Genomic DNA, 12,127 nt, shown 5'->3' with positions numbered 1-12,127 from the left:
TGGATTATGCCTTTAGTTGTAATCAGATGTTTGTAAGGGCAGTGTTTAAAATATATAGTTGGCAGTGTCAGTTTTGATCATATGAAGTTGTCTTAGATTCTGTCAGACTATAGGCCCATAGTATTATCTTCTCTAACTGGCAATGACAGGCAGAGTTTCTCCCAGCACTGTTATGTGAGATGCCAAGGCCTGAACCTGGAATTTTATGTATGCAAAGCATGTGCTTGATATTTGAGCTATGTCTCTTCCTATGATGTTGATGGTGCTGACCAACTGATTGCTAAACAAGTGATTAGTGCTCTTAAATATGAAACTTGGATGCCCAGTATTACTCTGCACAGCACTCTTCGGCATGTTCAGAATCCAAGCCTGAAGAGAATCTGCAGACAGAAGCCTGCCTCCACATTTAACTCTAACATTTAGCTGCAAGGTAAAACATGCTATTGGCACCAATTGCTTAGAAATGTGTAGTCTGAGATCCTCTGCGGTATTTGCTTTTGTGTTCTAATAACTGGACCAAGAGAGATAAATGTCTTGATCAAAGAGACCTTACCTCAAACAAAGAGTGGCATAGCTTTTAAGGTCACTTGCTGAAAAGCAAATTACATTTGATGGATGCTGCCTCAAAGGTCAGTTAGTAAGGTAGTGTCAACACCTAGTGTATAGCACAATTCCTTGGATCCAAACTCACTGGATGCTGAAAGATGCACTGCTATAATAAAGGTAATTATAGTTTTGGTTTAGATAGGAACATACCTTGTTTAGAGTGAAAGGAAAATGAACTTGGTTAAAGCAATTTCCCAGTTGAGTCTGGCTGTTTTTTTTCTTTTTAAAACTGAGGTTTGGGAGAGTTTACAGAGAACAGCATTAATGATGCCATGTTAGGATCAATCTGCCCTATCATGCATTGACATGCATGCAACTGAGTTTTGAAATTCATGGGGAGAAATACTTCTGGGGATAGGTATTGGTGTTAGGGTTGCCAGGTCCATGGCCTGAGACTGATCCTGCATCTTTAGAAGAAGAGAAGGTCAGCCAAGTGCAGGTGTCCTTGCAACCCTGTAATGGGAAAAACCCATGGCAAACAAGAGGTCTTCTGTATCTTTAAAGTTGTGCAGGGGGGAGGGAGAATTCCACCTTGTGGTTTTTCCCACTACAGAGTTGCAAGGACACCTGCACTTGGCTGACTTTCTCTTCTCCTAAAGGTACAGGATCAGTCTCAGGCCAAGAACCTGGCAACCCTAATTGGTGTAAAAGTAAAGTAAGCTATAAATAAGATTATGTATTATTTTGTGTGTCTACAACATGTAGGCAAAATCTGGATGTAGAGAAGCTCAGCTTTTTTTCTTGCTTTCTTTTAATTATATAACAAAGTATGTTTGTAGTTCCTATGATTGTGAAGAAAAAGTCAAAAACATGCTGTTACTATCTGGAGAAAGCTCAAAGCTGAGCGAGTAGAAGTAGGGATTCCAAATATCCATGACTGGGAGCTGTATTCATCTAAGTCCTACTCAGAGTAGACTCACTGAAATTAACAAACTTAAGTTACGTGTGTCTATTAACTTCAATGGGTGTACTCCAGGGGTCGCCAACCTTTTTGGACCAGAGGGCACATTTCAAATTTTGAGAGTACTGGGGGCACTCCTCACAAAATGGCAGCCATGGGGTGTGTGACATAACACAAAATTAGAGAGTAGTTATGGTAAATCTTTTTCCATAATTGTATTTGCATACTACAAAATGCTTAACCTGTTTATTTTCTGCCTGCCATACAGCTGTTAAAGGCACAAAACCCATCCTTTTTTCCAGTGCCAACCCTAACCCAAAGCCTAGGCAGTCACCCTATACACACCTGGAAATAAGCCCCAGTGAACACAAAGACACTTACTTCTAAGTAGACAGGCACACCATTGTACTGTAAATTAACAATACAGTGAATTCTAATGAGTCCCTGATTTTTAACACTAAACGAGTAGGCAAAACAGCAGCTCTTTAGGACCCCTTGGATTGCTATTGCCTGGTATTCAAAAACTCACTTATCAGTCACAGCCCTGGCTTCACTCATCAGCTAATAATACTGACAGGCAGGAGCAGCCAGACTGGCTCATTTCACAGAAATTGCCTAGAAGGGTAACTGCATGTTTGCTTCATAACTTTCCTTCTAGGAGGGCTAGAAACTTACTTTAAAAAAACCCTCAGATTATGAACTACCTGCTGGGGGCACCTTCACATGCTGTCCTTGGGCAACAAGTTGGCCATCCCTGCTCTAGGGGAAGGTGACGAGCTAGTAGTGACCATCCTCAATGGCCAGGGATGATAGGAGTTGTAGTCTAACACCTTCTGTAGGACCACAGGCTCCCTGTCCCTGGTTCAGGTCTATCAACAGCCTAGACCACAGTGATCTAGAACAGCCTTCCCTAACTTGGTGCTCTCCAGAAGTTTTGGACTTCAACTCCCATCAGCCCCAGCCAGCACGGCAATGAGCAGGGATGATGGGAGTTGATGTCCAAAAGATCTGGAAGACACCAGAAGCAATGGAGAAGGTCTGTTTGCTCATCTGACAATACAGGAAGATAGGGATCATCCTAAACTGGACAATCAGGTCTTAAAAATATATTATTTGCTGTAAAGTAAAACAAAATACTGTATTGCCTGAAGACATCTAAACAAAAGCGAAGGCTACAGTCATATGCATTTACCTGGGAGTAAATCCCATTGAACACAGTAGGGCTTACTTCCAAGAAAACAAGCACAGGAACAGTGTGTTCCTCTTTCTTGAGCCAGACTTATGCTGCCTCCGCAGGGTTCACTCATCTTCATAGTAGAGCAACCAGTCCTCCCGTGCACGTTGACATGAAAAGTACTATTTTCTTCTGTCATAAAATCACCTAATTTAATTCGGACAGGGAAGGGGGATAAAGAAAGAGAGCAAGAGCTGGAAGCATGCCCACTGCTTGCAACATCTGCAGCTCTGGATCTTTCTACTTCCCTGGGATATAATTTCATTTAGGAATAAATCGTGCTATTAAACAATCCCTGCTGCTCCTCCTTTCCAGGTTTTGGAAGGACGTGGGAAAATCTGGCACCAGCTGAGGGCAACGTGACGGAGAGAAACTTCACTTGCCATCTCTCACTGAGCATGCTCACGTCTACCGAGCATGCTCAGTCGCAGCAAGTTATAAGTTTCCGAGGAGCAAACAGTAGGAGAGGAGACGCCACGCCGGCTTTCGCCTTCGCCTTCCTGGTGCTGGTGAGTGGCCGGTGAAGCAACTTTAGGTGAGCGAGAGTGGAACGTACAGTTCTGGAGCCGGGGATATGGGGTCCCCAGGTCCTGCCGCGCGCAGTAAATTCTCACTGGACGGGGTGGGCTACTGGGTAACCCCTAATGGGTAGATGCAGGGATGTGGACAGAGAATGATGTTGGGATTGTCCCTATTGATCTGTTGGGACCGACAATAGTAACGAGGTTCCTTGATCGCGCGGTTGGAGCAGGGGCCGCGATTGCAGTTGGCTTGCAGATTCTCCAGAGCTTTTAGATTGATTATTTATTGCAATGTGGTGGATAAACTGTTTCCAGGACATTTGTTTCAACTTTTCCAATTTCCTCCTTTCTTTGTCATTATTGTCCCCCCCTCTAAGAATTTCTAGAAGTTGGATGATGATCTCCCTACCCCCTTCCCAGCTTTGTGCCTAGTTGTTGCGTCAGTAGACTAGGCCTTAAAACAGTCTCCATGTGTTGTTGGACTACAACTCCCAGCCCTAGTTAGCACGGTCTGTGGTCAGGAATGATGAGAGTTGTAGTCCAATAGCACCTGGAGGGCTACATTTCCCATTTGTGGAATAAATCAAAACCTTTCTTGAGGCTTGAGCAGTTCTGGAGTTTCTTTGCTGCATTTGTGGACAGTCTTTCGTTCTCTGATATTCGGAAAGCTACGCTGTTGTGCCTGCTTCTGAACTGAGGGAATGAAAGGTGACGTGCAGTTCATGATCTAGGCAGTTCTGCTCCTATTCTTATAAACTGCATTACAGGATTATTTATTGTTGGTATTGCTATTATTTATACATTACAGGGTTATTTATGTATTGTAGAGGTCCCCATTATAATGGGAACTCTTAAAATGGCTATAAGTTTTTTGCCTTTTGGTGAGAGGGGATGAAACTTACAGACAAGACTGCATTAAGCCTTCCAGGCTGCAGACAAAAATTCCAGGAGCTTTGGTGAGAGTACCTTCTTCTATAATTCATATTAGGGCAATACCGTTGTTGTTGTTATGTGCCTTCAAGTCGATTACGACTTATGGTGACCCTATGAATCAGTGACCTCCAATAGCATCTGTTATAAACTACCCTGTTCAGATCTTGTAAGTTCAGGTCTGTGGCTTCCTTTATGGAATCAATCCATCTCTTGTTTGGGCTTCCTTTTTTTCTACTCCCTTCTGTTTCTCCCAGCATTATTGTCTTTTCTTCTCATTATGTGTCCAAAGTATAACCTCAGTTTCATCATTTTAGCTTCTAATGATAGCTCTAGTTTAATTTTTTCTAATACCCAATTATTTGTCTTTTTCACAGTCCATGGCAGCCTTTCCCAACCGGTGTTGCTCCAGATGTTGTTGGACCACAACTCCCATCAGCCTCAGCCATTGGCAATGCTGGCTGAGGCTGATGGGAGTTGTGGTCCAACAACATCTGGAAGCACACTGGTTGGGAAAGGCTGGTCCATGGTATCTGCAAAGCTCTCCTCCAACACCACATTTCAAATGAGTTGATTTTTCTCTTACCCACTTTTTTCACTGTCCAACTTTCACATCCATACACAGAGATCGGGAATACCATGGTCTGAATGATCCTGACTTTGGTGTTCAGTGATACATCTTTGCATTTGAGGACCTTTTCTAGTTCTCTCATAGTTACCCTCCCCAGTCCTAGCCTTCTGCTAATTTCTTATTGTCTCCATTTTGGTTAATGACTGTGCCAAGCTATTGATAATCCTTGACAAGTTCAATGTCCTCGTTGTCAACTTTAAAGTTATATAAATCTTCTGTTGTCATTACTTTAGTCTTCTTGACGTTCAGCTGTTTTGAGGGGAGGAGCGGAGAGCAGGGGATTCTTCTGCTGTTTCTTATCTGAAAATAAAAAAAAAGGTGGCCAAGTGGTGTGTATTCTTGCAAGTCCATTTTGAAAAAACTTTCTGTTGGGTGGTTTATGTACTCTGAAATATGCCTTACGGCCTCTGACAGGCCTTACAACATGAGGCTGTGTAGAACACTACCTATGGAGTTGTGAAGAACTCTGGTTTGTTTTTTTCTAAAGTGGAGTAACCTAGATTTAAACAAAGTTAAATGAAGCTGTTACTTTAAAAAACCCCCCCCCCCCCCACTGCTGTGCTTTAAGGAAAAAACCAATCCAGAGCTTTTTAAAGTGCTCCACAGATAACTTTTTGGACAGCCTCAGTTCAAGAAAAGCCCATGGACCTAGAGAAACATAGAGCTGCAGGAGAACATAGAGCTACAAGATAAAGAAAAACAGTGGCACAAGGGTTTGTAGGTAATCTGAACTGATTATCTGTGTGTTGACATTACACTTTGACTCTGAAGGGGAAAGAGCCCAGATAATCCTGATTTGCCTTGTTGTTTGGCCTTCACACCCCTACTATATGGCCATAATGACTAGTAGTCATTGCTGGCATTATCATCCAAGAATTTGTCTAATACCCTTTTAAAGCTGTTTAAGTTGGTGACTGTGACCACATCTTATGGTACTGAATCCATAACTGCTCGCTGTCTGAAGAGTACCCCCTTTGGTCTGTTCTAAATTTCTTACCATTCAGCTTCCTGAGAGGAGGTTAAAATCCTTTCTCTATCTGATTTCTCCATGCCATGCGCAATCTTATTCACCTCTATTGTCCCTCCTCCTTCTCTCATACTGGTCTTTTTTCTAAATTAAAAGACCATTGTAACCTTTCCTCATAGGGGAGTTGCTCCAGCATGTTGACCATTTTGGTTGTCCTTTTTTGCACCTTTTCCAGATTTACAATATCCTTTCTGAGGTGTAGTGACCAGGACTGTATACAGTATCCTAAGTATGGTTTCACTATAGATTTGTATTATGATATTGGCAGTATTATCTACCCCTTTTCTACTAATCCCTAATATGGAATTCATGTTTTTCACAACTGCTGCATGCTGGTTTGACATTTTTATTAAGCTATCCACCCTAAGCCCCTTTTTCCTGGCCAGTCACTGCCACTTCGGAATTCCTTAGTGTATATGTCAAGTTACAATTTTTTGCTCAAATGTCCATCACTTCACACTTATGCACATTGGAGTGCACTTACCATTTTGATGCCATGTCACCGAGTTTGGAGCTCCTCAAAGTCTCTCTCTTGTTTTTATCAGTCTGAATTATTTGATGTCATCAGCAAACTTGGCCACCTCATGGGTAATTCCTGAATCCAGATTATTTATATTCATTAACCTAACAGTACAGTGGCTGTTGCTGATGGAGTGAGGCAGTTCAAGCCAGCCTGCTCACAAACACCCTTGTCGTGTCATGATTTCACTCTTGTGAGTGACTTGCTGGAGCATTTATTTGTTTGTTTGTTTATTAGATTTATATCCCATCCTTCCTCCCAGTAGGAGCCCAGGGCGGCTGTAACTAGTAATTTCTGTAACTTTCTCAGAAGTTCTCTTGACTTCTGTTATGCTGAATGTGGCCTCTAGTTTTTTTTTTAGTAATAATAATACAGAGCTTAATGCATTTTTCCTGATTGGTCAAAGCACTTTACATACATTCCCTGTAATATAAAAGTCTTGTAAGGCAGCCTAGTATCTTCAAATTGCTTGGGGTATGGGATGGAGAGAGGGTTGTTTCTGCCTCCTGTAAGTTGAAGTTCTAGTTCAACTTTCACATCTGCCTTGCAGCTGGTGGTAATCGCTGTCCTAGTAGAATAGAGATGAGGCACAGAGTAATGTTGAAGTGTTGCTTAATTTTATGAGTATAATTAGATAGCATTGGTATTGGCTCTTCCCAAATGTTTCAAATGTTTAGTGCAATTTTGACTTAGTACATGTATTGTGCCTCATATTTTCTTTTACAATTTTTAATGTTTTAATTTATTTTCTTACATTCCTATCACACCTTTCTTCCATCATGGAACTCAAGGTGGCATCCATGTGGTTCTCAGAAGGTCTCCCATCGAGGCACTGACCAGACATCTCTGACAGAGATGTATCAGCAAGGTGATGGTGCTGTGTGGCTCTAGACCAGGCATGGGTAAACTCTGGCGCATGGGCCAAATTACACCTGTTGGGCTCCTAATTTGGTCTATCAGGCCATTTCCCCAAGCCATGCCCACGTGACATTGTATGGCATCAGGTGTGGGGCAGATAAACCCATGGCTGCAAAACAACATCAGGAACCTTAAAGTGTGTTCCTGATTTATCCTTGGCAAGTGGGGCTTGCATTCGGTGCCTTTTAAATTTGGCACCAAATGCAAACTCTGCTGGGATCAGTTCTACCTGGAAGCGTCTGATTTGCAACCACCACTTGGATTCAGGCTATGGCTGCAAAGATTCTTCTTTTGCAACCCAGGCTGAAGTCAAAGCCAGGGCTGTGAAGGGATACAATATTATTATTATTTATTAATTAAGCTTATAAACCGCCCGACTAGCAATAGCTCTCTGGGCGGTGAACAAAGTACAGTAAAATCATAATACAATACCACAGGATATAAAAACAATCAAAAATCAATTACAACAATTTGTATAAATTTAAGTTAAACTAAATTAAAATGCTTCGGTGAAAAGAAAGGTTTTCACTTCAGAAAAACAGGAGTGTATTTTGAGTGTGCACCTGATTCTTCCTTTGACGTTTCGTACCTGAAGTCACATGATATCAGGAAACTGACAGGTGGGTGGCCCCACTCACCTGTCAAAAGTAGACCTAGCTGCCAGCTGGATCAAATTCCCCATCTCTCCTCTAGATTATACTCTGGGATCCATACTTCATGTTTTTGTTGGTTTGTTTATTTTCTCCATTATTTCAGTGGGTTTTCTCTGAAAGCAACTTCTTAAACATTTCTTTTTCTTCTTGTTGTGAAGTCCAAAGGTATGCATATATTGTACCCGATAACAATATAAGTACATAAATACTTTGGAAAACAAGGTATTTATAACAATAACAATATGCTAATATAGGGAGTTCTAACTATATACTCTGTATACTACCTCTGTTACACAAACACAATACTATATACTACTATACAAAGAAGATCGAGCAACTTTTGAGGTTAACCAAAGTATTCCAGAGATGTATCAAAGATTTGATTTTTTTAAAGGAGAGTTGTACACTCAAGTATATAGCATTGTGCTAAAAAAAAGATCAATCATTACCAATTAATATTTCTCCTCCTCCACTTAATGTGCCATTGCAGCATAATTCTGCATTTTTTAAGATTAGGAGTGTTTGATGTCTTCCAATATTTTGCATAAATGACTCTAGCAACTGCTATCATACAACTAACAATTTCGTAATGTTTGTCCAATTCACTGACAGAAGAAAGAACTTTAGGTGGTAACATTGCTTTACAACCAATATACTCCTGACATTTTTTGAAGTATCCAATTTTTTCACAAATTGCTATTATAGTGCTTCAAGGTATGCAATAAATGCCTAGAATGATATGTCTAAATACTAAAGATGGAAGTTCTTATTGCTAAATTGACATTAAACAGGAAGAAAACCTAGTTTATAATGTGATATTGGGTATTCAATGTCATCACTGTCAGTTTGCCGAATAATGATTGTTGCCAGCAGGCATTTCAGTATACAACCTTAAATATACAATATGACTTTTTAATGCAATTTAAAAACAGGGGAGAAAACTAACCCATTTATATGGGTTATACAAAAACAACAACGATGCTGTTGTTAAGAAAAATATATAGCTTTCTTTAGTAGGATATATGCCATTCCCTTCTGAGAGAACTACTACTTTAAAAATTAACTTAAAATCCTTTCATTATAATTAAAACTCTAATGCTGTCTAGTGCTTTCCATTATCTTGAGTGTAAAAATAAAATCCCTTCAAAGGTAGATCAGGTTCCACTGATTTGTTTTGTTCTCTTTCCCATAGAGAGAATAAACTGAAGACGCTGTGCATGTGGAAAACTTGTTTGTGCTTTATCCTTTGATGATAACTCTGTAATACATAGTAATGAGACGAGAAGAGCCCTGCTAGTTCTGGCCAAAGGCCCATCTAGGCCACAACCCTGTTCTCACAGTGGCCAACCAGATGTCTACAAGATGCCCGAAAGCAGGGCATTAATGCAATAGTACTCTCCCCACTTCTGATTCCCAGCAACTGGTTGTCAGGGGCATACTGCTGCTGACACTAGCGATAGAATATAGGCTGGCTATAGGTAACTCACTCTGTCCCATTCCAGCTTGCATGGGCTTGCAATATCATTGTGGGGTGGACACTCATGAGCTAGGTGTTTGTGGGAAAATACTTTATGGGGAGGTGAGTAGGCAGCTTTGTATAGCTGACTGCAGTTCAGGGGCCATGTCCCGCCTTGGAAAATGGGGCAAATCAAAGGGGTGGGGAACAAGCAGTTCATCTCTGAAGCCTGCTGCTTTTGAAAACTGGAGACTTCATAATTGATTTGGGTCTTCCTGAGTGTTATGCCTTTTTAACATAAAGGAAAATATACATTTTTGTGTGTGCAATTCTGTAAACATCAGTGCTTATGGTTTCTGTTGCTGCTTAATGCTGTGTACCCAAACACCGTCAAAAAGCAGGCTTTTAACTAATGACAAAATCGATAGTTCTCACACTCAGAGCGGACGCTCCTTACCCCATTCTGTGCTAGGTCTGAAGCTGAACATTTTGTGGTGAGGAGGCCAAGGTGGGTACACGTGGGGATGGTGAGGAATTGATGCCAAACAGTTAGAAGCTGAGCATGAGTAGCCAAATAGGATTAAAGTTGTGTAATTGTATTATTAAATATAAAATTAAACCTTTGTTTATTAATGTCGTTTTTAAAAAGCCCAAGTGCCAAGCACTTGCCAGTTACCTCAGGAAATTTTTCAGTAATTGACCAGAGCAATGAAAGGTGGCAGCAGACACCACTAGGTGAGAAATTGAGTAGGCCTGCATCCTTCCTGTGTTTCTCCAGAAATACAAGGGTTCTGAGGAAGTCGGACATCCCTGTGTGCCATGCAGTGCACAAAGAGCTCTGCAGGGATATGATCTTTATGCTGCCCTGGGCTGCTTTAAGAGGATGGGTGGGAAATGAATTTAATAAAATTAATAAAAAATAAATTGTTTAGCCAATGGATCCTTTCTTGCTCCCCACCTGCCAATACCTAGGTGGGTTGGATGTCCTCTGTCAGAAGACATTCAATGATTCGTTTAGGATTTGTGTCATTGGCTGCTCCTGCATCACGCCATCATTCTAACTTGCTTTCAGAAGAATGTTATTCTCCCCCCCCCAATGCTTGATTTTGGGAGGAGGTCAGAGAGACCCCTCTTCTTCTAGTGCTAGCTTTGAACAACTCTCTCGGTCCATAGATTCTTACAAGCTGTGGTTCACCATTGCATTTAAAGATCTCTGCAACTTGCAGAGCAGAGGCTGTGCAGCCATGCACGTAGGTGGAATGGGGAGGGGGGGAGTGGAGAATGACTACTCACACCTATGAGGTAAAACAACTTCAAAAATTTGACAAATATTCAGGGCTGGCCCAAGGCATTTTGTTCCCTGAGGCAAAGGAGAAGACAGCAGCCCCGCTTCCATGTACAGAAGCTGAATGGGCTATCAGTTCAATATTATTTCAACATTGGCATGCTGAGACAAGTATCTTCCATTGCACCTGAGGGAAAACAAACTAGGTTAGAATGCAGGGGGCTGTTGCTGCTATCCCCAGGGCCGGCGTAACACGGTAAGCAAGGTAAGCATGACAGGAGGGTGTAACACTTGAGGGGTGCCAGAGGCACCCCTAAGCAGGCAGGCAGGCACCCCCAGATGCCGTCACTCCTGACTGCAGCAGCGAGGAGGAGAGGAGAGGCGGTCCTTTGCGCCCCCCCCACCTCCCTGAAAGCAGCAACGCACGGAAGCGATCGCCAAGCCATCAGTCACGACGACTGCCCTCCCACGGGGTGGCGGTGCTCATGATGCCGGCCCCTTCGCCTCTACCATGGCTGAGGCTCCGTGGCTGGCCTGCCTCCCTTCCTGGGCCCGAGCTGAGCGCTTCCCTGTGCGGCCCCGGCTGAGGTGCGAGGAAGCGGGCCTCTCTTCGGCGCCGACCAAATCCCGTTGAGCAGGGCCAGCCTAGGTGGCCGCTTTGGTGCTCCATGACAAGGCAGCAATTTGATAGTTCCTTACGTTATTTGTGTGTGTTTTACTGCCGGGGAGGGGAAGGGGTTCCACACCCGATGACAGAATAACCTGGTTGGTCTTGGAGAGTCTGCAGTCACTGGAAGGTCCCTGCTGGGTCCGACCAAAGCCCCACCCAGGGCCGCACTCATCAGCTCTCTGAGGCTGGCTGGAACCTCTCTGGTCCCTCCTCACTTTACGCAGACAACTGCCATGTCTCCCCCCTCCATCAGCCCCTGGGCGGCCTCTGGGTGTTCTGGCTTCTCTAGAATCGAAGGGGAGGACGGACGCTCCTTGGGTAAGAGTGGGGGGAGGGGGACATCAATTGCACTTCTCATGCCCCCCTTTAACCTTCTGGAGTTCTCTAGTTTGAAATGAATGGGATCAATTAATTCATGCCCAGGTGGCACCTATAGAGGTGGCAGCCAGAGAGAGCCACTCTCCTCCTGGCAACCGAGGGTGCTGGATGCTGGGGGCCCTCATCAAGCACCTTCTGTGAGTGATCAAAGTTGGTCCTACACAGATGCAGGACCCAGGCCAGAGAGAAATGCCAGGTCATGGATGGATGCATTTATTATCACATTTATATCCCACTTTTCCTCCAAGGAGCTCAAGGTGGTGCACAAACATGGTTCTTCCCCTCCCCATTTTATCCTCACAACAACCCTGTGAGTTTCATGGCCAAGCAGAGATTTGAACCCTGGTCTCCCAGGTCCCAGTCTGACATTGTTTACACCACACTGGCTCATCCCATG

General features: G+C 43.0%; 1 protein-coding gene across 1 annotated transcript in view; it reads left to right on the top strand.

Moving 5' to 3' along the window:
* The first annotated feature begins 3,080 nt into the window (after positions 1-3,080).
* ZNF330 (zinc finger protein 330) overlaps positions 3,081-12,127 on the top strand; it is a 31,645-nt gene continuing 22,598 nt past the window's right edge. Inside the window, exon 1 of the mRNA XM_061584047.1 lies at positions 3,081-3,276. The gene's annotated coding sequence lies outside the window, so the exon portion shown is untranslated. The remainder of the gene's footprint in view (positions 3,277-12,127) is intronic.

The sequence above is a fragment of the Rhineura floridana genome, chromosome 9, assembly GCF_030035675.1.
Source record: "Rhineura floridana isolate rRhiFlo1 chromosome 9, rRhiFlo1.hap2, whole genome shotgun sequence".
Lineage (NCBI taxonomy): Eukaryota > Metazoa > Chordata > Lepidosauria > Squamata > Rhineuridae > Rhineura > Rhineura floridana.
This window is presented reverse-complemented; position numbering and strand designations above follow the sequence as displayed.